Source organism: Cheilinus undulatus, linkage group 1 (genome assembly GCF_018320785.1).
Source record: "Cheilinus undulatus linkage group 1, ASM1832078v1, whole genome shotgun sequence".
In the NCBI taxonomy this organism is placed as follows: domain Eukaryota; kingdom Metazoa; phylum Chordata; class Actinopteri; order Labriformes; family Labridae; genus Cheilinus; species Cheilinus undulatus.
The window spans coordinates 55,294,629-55,300,628 of NC_054865.1; the positions used below are offsets into that span (position 1 = coordinate 55,294,629).

At 38.5% G+C, this 6,000-nt stretch overlaps 1 protein-coding gene across 3 annotated transcripts in view; it reads right to left on the minus strand.

Annotated features, from left to right (window-relative positions):
- Positions 1 to 5,419, minus strand: part of bbox1 (butyrobetaine (gamma), 2-oxoglutarate dioxygenase (gamma-butyrobetaine hydroxylase) 1) — a 39,867-nt gene extending 34,448 nt beyond the window's left edge. For 2 of the 3 annotated variants that reach the window (XM_041790925.1, XM_041790945.1), the window contains exon 1: positions 2,525 to 2,617. The gene's annotated coding sequence lies outside the window, so the exon portion shown is untranslated. Of the gene's footprint in view, positions 1 to 2,524; positions 2,618 to 5,383 lie in introns of those variants that run through there. The other variant, XM_041790935.1, reaches the window with a different exon arrangement.
- Positions 5,420 to 6,000: the final 581 nt, after the last annotated feature.

Consider the following 6,000-nt stretch of genomic DNA (forward strand, 5'->3'; position numbering starts at 1 on the left):
ACTGGAAGTCTAATAACGCATGTGAAATAAAAGATATCAATGTTATGGTGAAATCACTTTCTTCCAAGAGTGTCCTCGCCAAGACAGACAGCACAGTTACAGTTTCTTAGAAACACTGAGCAATCATAGAAAGAATCATGATATAAACTGTACTGTGAGTTGAATGTATCATACAGTGCTAGCAGGGGTGAATGGCATCTATTTACATTTACTCAAGTTACTGTAATTGAGTGGCTCTTTTGTATATTTGTACACTTTTTAGTAGTTTTTAAAATGAGTAATTTTACCTTTACTTAAGTATATTGTTTATTAATCTAAAAAAATTCCAAAAACATAGTGGATTGGTTTAAATCTTATCTTCAAAATAGAGAGCAGTGTGTAAAAGTTGACCGACATAAATCATCTTAAGAAAAAAGGAAGGAAAAAAGCACACACACAATGGGTATTCCCCAAGAGTAAATTCTTGGCCCTTTTCTTTTTGGTCTGTTCATGTATGATTTGCCCAAAACTTGGCATCCAGCTTTATGCTGATGATGCAGTCATTTATGCTCCTGCATATGTATGAAGTCCAACAGTGGTGGGAACACAATCATCCTGTTTTGAATCTAAATAAAACTGTGTCAATGTGTTTCTCCATTAGGAAACGAAGTTCACTTGAATGTTTTTGTATTAGGATTAGAGCCCGACTGCTGTGGGATTTTTGGGGCCAATGCTGATACTGATAATGGGGGCTAAAAAAAGCCGATATCCAATACATTGGCCGATATATGAAATAAGAACATATACATATAACATATACACAGGATATATACTGTGCATGAACAGAAATGTGGACATGTGAATTAACAGTTGCATTTATCTTTGTTTATTTCACAAAGGTGCAACTTAGACAACATTAAAACGCCGTATAATAGTCGTATATTGCGGCTGTGGACCATATTAGACAGGAAAATGATAAATGGAGAGCCATATTTAAAACGTTGTGGCAAATATGCACATAGAATATGTTTACAGTGTGTTTCTTGATAATCCTGAGGAAGGCCACAATGTGTGCCTGTGTTATAAAGTTGCTCTCTAACGATCTACTATTAGTGAACCTTTCTGTCTCCACACTGGTACAATATGTCACAGGAAAGATAAACACCACATGAATGCTTTTCTGGTTTGTACTTTTCAAAGTGAAAGCCTGGTTTAACCTTTCTATAGAGAAACTCCGTTCACTTGTACAGAGTGCTTTTATTTTGAATAGCTCCCAAAAAACTTCCACTGTACACTGAATAAAGCTGCTTTTAAGGGGGTTTATTGAGGTAAAACTTATGAAGAATGACAGGGCTTTGAGAGCACGGAGATGCGGGTGACATGCAGAAAACTCGCGCCTTGTGTGAAAGCCGCACAGGCAGGGGCCGAACCTGACATGTGTGGCACACGCAAGCAGCAAAACTTGCTCCCAGTCTGAAGCCGGTGTGTGAGTGCTTAGGCATGGGAAGGGGCGCACAGCAGCACCCGCTGCTAACTGAAAATAGCAACAACAATACGTGCTTTCATGTCAGATAACTCTCCAATAACACCAGAAAAATGTCACTAGATTTTTCACTAGTCCCTTTTTTGAAAAAGAGTTGCTAGAGGGGTCTGAAAACTCGCTAAATGTAGTGACAAAGTCACTAAATTGGCAACACTGAGTGGGGGAGAGCTGCTGCTGTGTAAATTAGACTAAAACATTGATTTTATTTTAATATTATTACAATGTCTGGCCCCCATAGCATAAGTCAAGAAAAAGCTGGCCCTTGTGTGAATGGAGTTTATGACCCAGGGTCTACAGAATATACGGATAGTTAACTTTCTGGGGAAAAAAATGCGTTTTTACAAGATATTCTATTTTTTAAAAGCACCTTCATTTCGTATATCACGATACAGCCATGAAACGTTGCAATATTAATTCCAGGCGATATTGCCCAGCTATATAACCATATGTTTATGTTGCCCTTCGTAGAAGTATTGTTGAAGCCTTAGCACTATTTACTTTGTCGTGTGTGCTCTCTTGTTTACTAATGTCTTAACAAACCCTGGAGTTAAGGACAGTAGTCCTCGCTATCCTTTTAAAAGTTTAATAGCCTGCAATGCTGGTTTCTTTAACCCAGAGTTATTGAAGCCATGACATCACTACCAGCGGGTGGATTTAAGTTTCATCAACACACAACACACCCACTGAACACAACCGCGCATTAGTGGACTTAAACAGACACCGTGTGAACCATGGCGTGTAGTTCACTTGTTTTAATAACTTCAGCGTAGTTCGAGTGCTAACACATTTAGCCGTTAGCCTGTCGCTCTAAAGACGATGCTAACCGGCTGTTAGCTAGCTAGACGCGCCCCCCCCATTCACTTTCCATCACTTAAAAAGCAAACGGAAAGGCTAGCCCCTCCTCCGTTTAAACGGCTGGGTTTTTGTAACGCTTAGCATTACAGATAATACATAAATGTGCTTTGAAACAAACAGTAAAATTGAACAGTTTCCTGACTGTACCTGTAATATTTTGACGACGAGTTCCTCCTCTGCCACCGTCAACACAAACGCCGGCTGTCACTGAGAGAGAAAGTAGGTGAAAGGTTGACCGGCAGGCTGGGGCGATGACATAATCGCTGCAAGTGCATGAACGTTGCCCTACTTTTCACTTCCCACTGATAACACAGACCACGCGGATGGATTTTAATGCTTAGAAGTAATAAAGATATGTTAGAACGGTTATAATAGCCAAAACCGTCCAGCATATTTGTGAAATTCCTCGTTAAATGCTGTGTTGAAGGAAAAAAAGAGGCAGCAGCTGCTGCAAGAGTCACACAATTCAGCCACGACGCTCAACGAAATATTAGGTTTTTATTTTCACTTTGATAAGTAATGTTAATGTTGTTTATTTATTTATTTATCCACCCACCCTCAAGCTGTTCAGCAGAAAGATAAAGTGCCTATTAAAGTATTCACCCCCTTGGATGTTTTCTATTTCAAAAATCAATCATGGTCAATATAATTTGGCCTTTTATCCCCCAAAAATTCAACATAATCCTCTTTAATGTCAAAGTGAAAGCAGATTTCTACAAAGTAATGCCAGTTACATTTTAAAAAAAGGAATGTCATTTGTAAAATTCATCTCCTTTGAGGTGACCCACTTTAGCAACAATCCAGCCAATTGGTATGAGTAGTCTCACATTTAGTGACATGATGATCACCTAAGTACAGTTAACATGTCTGAGTGTAAAGACATCTGTGTCTAGAACGTCCAGTCACTGCTTAATCAGTATTCCTGGCTACCGTTACACCATGAAGACAGAAGAATACTCCAGGCATATCAGAGAAAAAGGTTATTGTAAAGAAAGACACTGTTGAACAGTGGTGTGCAGGGGGGGGCAGTCACCCCCCATCGTGGCCCAATTGTTGAAAAACACGTGCTAAAGTGCCCTCTTGGGAGCCAAAATGCGCGCTTAAGTGCCCTCTTGGGAGCAAAACTACGTGCCAAAGTGCCCTCGATAGCCAAAAACGCATGCAAAAGTGCCCTCTTGGGAACCAAAACGCATGCTACAGTGCCCTCTTGGGCACCAAAACGTGTGCTGCAGTGCCCTCGAGAGCCAAAATGCGTGCTAAAGTGCCCTCTTGGGAGTCAAAACATGTGCTAAAGTGCCCTCTTGGGAGCCAAAACATGTGCTAAAGTGCCCTCAAAAACATGCAATACTCGCCCTCTTCAGTGGCAAGAACATGCTAAAGTGCCCTTTTTTTTTCTTTTCGCCCTTGCCCTTGAGAAAGTCTGTGCACGCCACTGCTGTTGAAGAAAACTCAGATTCAATCTGGACTAGAGTTCGCAAAATTGGGCAAAAAAGTTGTCAAGCAAAGGCAAAAGTGGGCAAAAACTGGTGAAAGGGTTGCATAAAAAGTGTCAAAAAGTGTCAAAATAGATCACAAGTGGCAGAAAAGTGTCAAAAAGGGTTAAAGTTGCTAAAATAATAATAATAATAATAATATCCTGAATTTATATAGCGCCTTTCAAGAAACCCAAGGACGCTTTACAGGAAAACATAGACATGCATGAACTATGTGAGGGGTAGGATGAGTGTAAGGGGTGGTTTAGTGAAGACTGTAGGCTGTGGTGAACAGGTGGTGCTTGAGACGTTTTTTGAAAATGTCCAGAGATGGAGCGCTACGGATGTCTGCAGGAAGAGTGTTCCAGAGGGTGGGGGCTGCAGCACTGAAGGTGGTAAAAGGTGGTTAAAAGGTGGTAAAAAGGGGTTAAAAGTGATGGCGAAAAATGGCATAAATAGCCAAACAATAGCAAAATTTAGCAAAAAGTGGCAAAAATGTAGCAAAAATTGGTTGAATGTGACAAAATTTTTAATAAAAGTGGTAAAAATTGGTCAAAAGAAGGAATAAAAGTGGCTAAAATGCTAAAAAAAAAAAAAACAAACAAACCAAAAAAAGGTTTAAGTTGTCAAAAGAAGTGAGTAAAAATTGGTAGAAAAATGGGTTAAGTTGGTTAAAAATAGCATAAATGAATAATTTCGACCCAATAATAGCTTGCCATGCTTTTCAGCTCTTGATGAGGTAACTGTTAGCTAGGATGCTAGCACCAATGCTACTGATCCAACACACATGCACTGATTATCAATAAGGTCCCATTCTCTGCGGTTTTTCAGGGGTCCAGATCTGTGGGCAGGCCTGGTTACAGTACTTAAAGCTGCCATAAAGTTGTAGTATAATGTATTGTACAAATTCCCACAGCACACCTAGACTTGCCTTAAGGCACACTAGTGGGCCTTGCCACACCATCTGAGAACCCCTGCTCTACTTAATACTGATTTTGGGAAGTGGTGAATATTTACGCAGTCACTTATTTTACATTATTGGCTACATTCACACTGCAGTTAAAACTGATCCATATCTGATTTTTTTTCTGACAGTATAAACAACATAAGTCACATTGATTTTGATCTTTTCGATTCAGATTCAGGCCACTTTCATATGTGGTTCTAAATGTGGCCAAAAAAAAATCAGATCTGAGAAAAAAAAGAATTGAGCATTAGGGACTGCAGCATGAACGTAACCATAGAGATCTGATTTTACTTTGATAATTAAATTTTTTATTTTGCCAAAAAGTCAAATTATATTGACCCTGATTGGTTTATGAAAATAATAAAAGGGTAAAACATTTAAGGGGGTGAATTCTTTTTATCAACACTGTAGTTGAGTAAAAAATGGAATTTGAGGACCTGACTTCAGAGAATTTGCTCAGCATTTTTACTATTTCCTCAGAATTTGAGCTAACTATATGATACCACATCATATTTGGACATCTAGACCCCTCCACATTTAACAAAAATAAAGATTAAAGTTTATTACCTCCTCAGAGAAGACGACCAGAATCCAACAGGTGCTCAGTTCAGTTTTAAATCCAAGACTCCTGCCTGCACAGCTTTATAAGCTTCATTTTTCAATGATTAACCCATGATCTCACACAGTCACTGGATTTATTACACCTACAACATGAGTTACGAAGGAAAAGAGACGTTTACCACTCAGTCACCTTTGCAACACTTAAAGTGCACACGTGTAATTTCACAACAAAAACACTGACACAATCTGGACTTTGTGGTATTGGTTCAAAGATGGTGTCAACATTACTACTTGTTATTTTCTATATCTTACTAAAGTGTTTAAGTGTTTAATCATGATTGCATAATTTACATCATGATTGGAATGGTAATTTATTGTTAATTCTAAAAGTTGTGTGTTAAAGTAATAATCATGATTAATCACAGCATTTTAAAAACTAGATTAAGTATGTTTTTTAATTTCTATATTTTTAAAGGTTGTTATTGTCAAGTGTGATTCTTTAAATTCTCTGTACAGCACACTTCAAGTGCTGATCTGAGTCCGTATTGATACCACCATCGATACTTTCTATAGTTCGGTGGAAAGATAAAATAAGAGTTAAAAACTGTGATTCAGTCTATCTA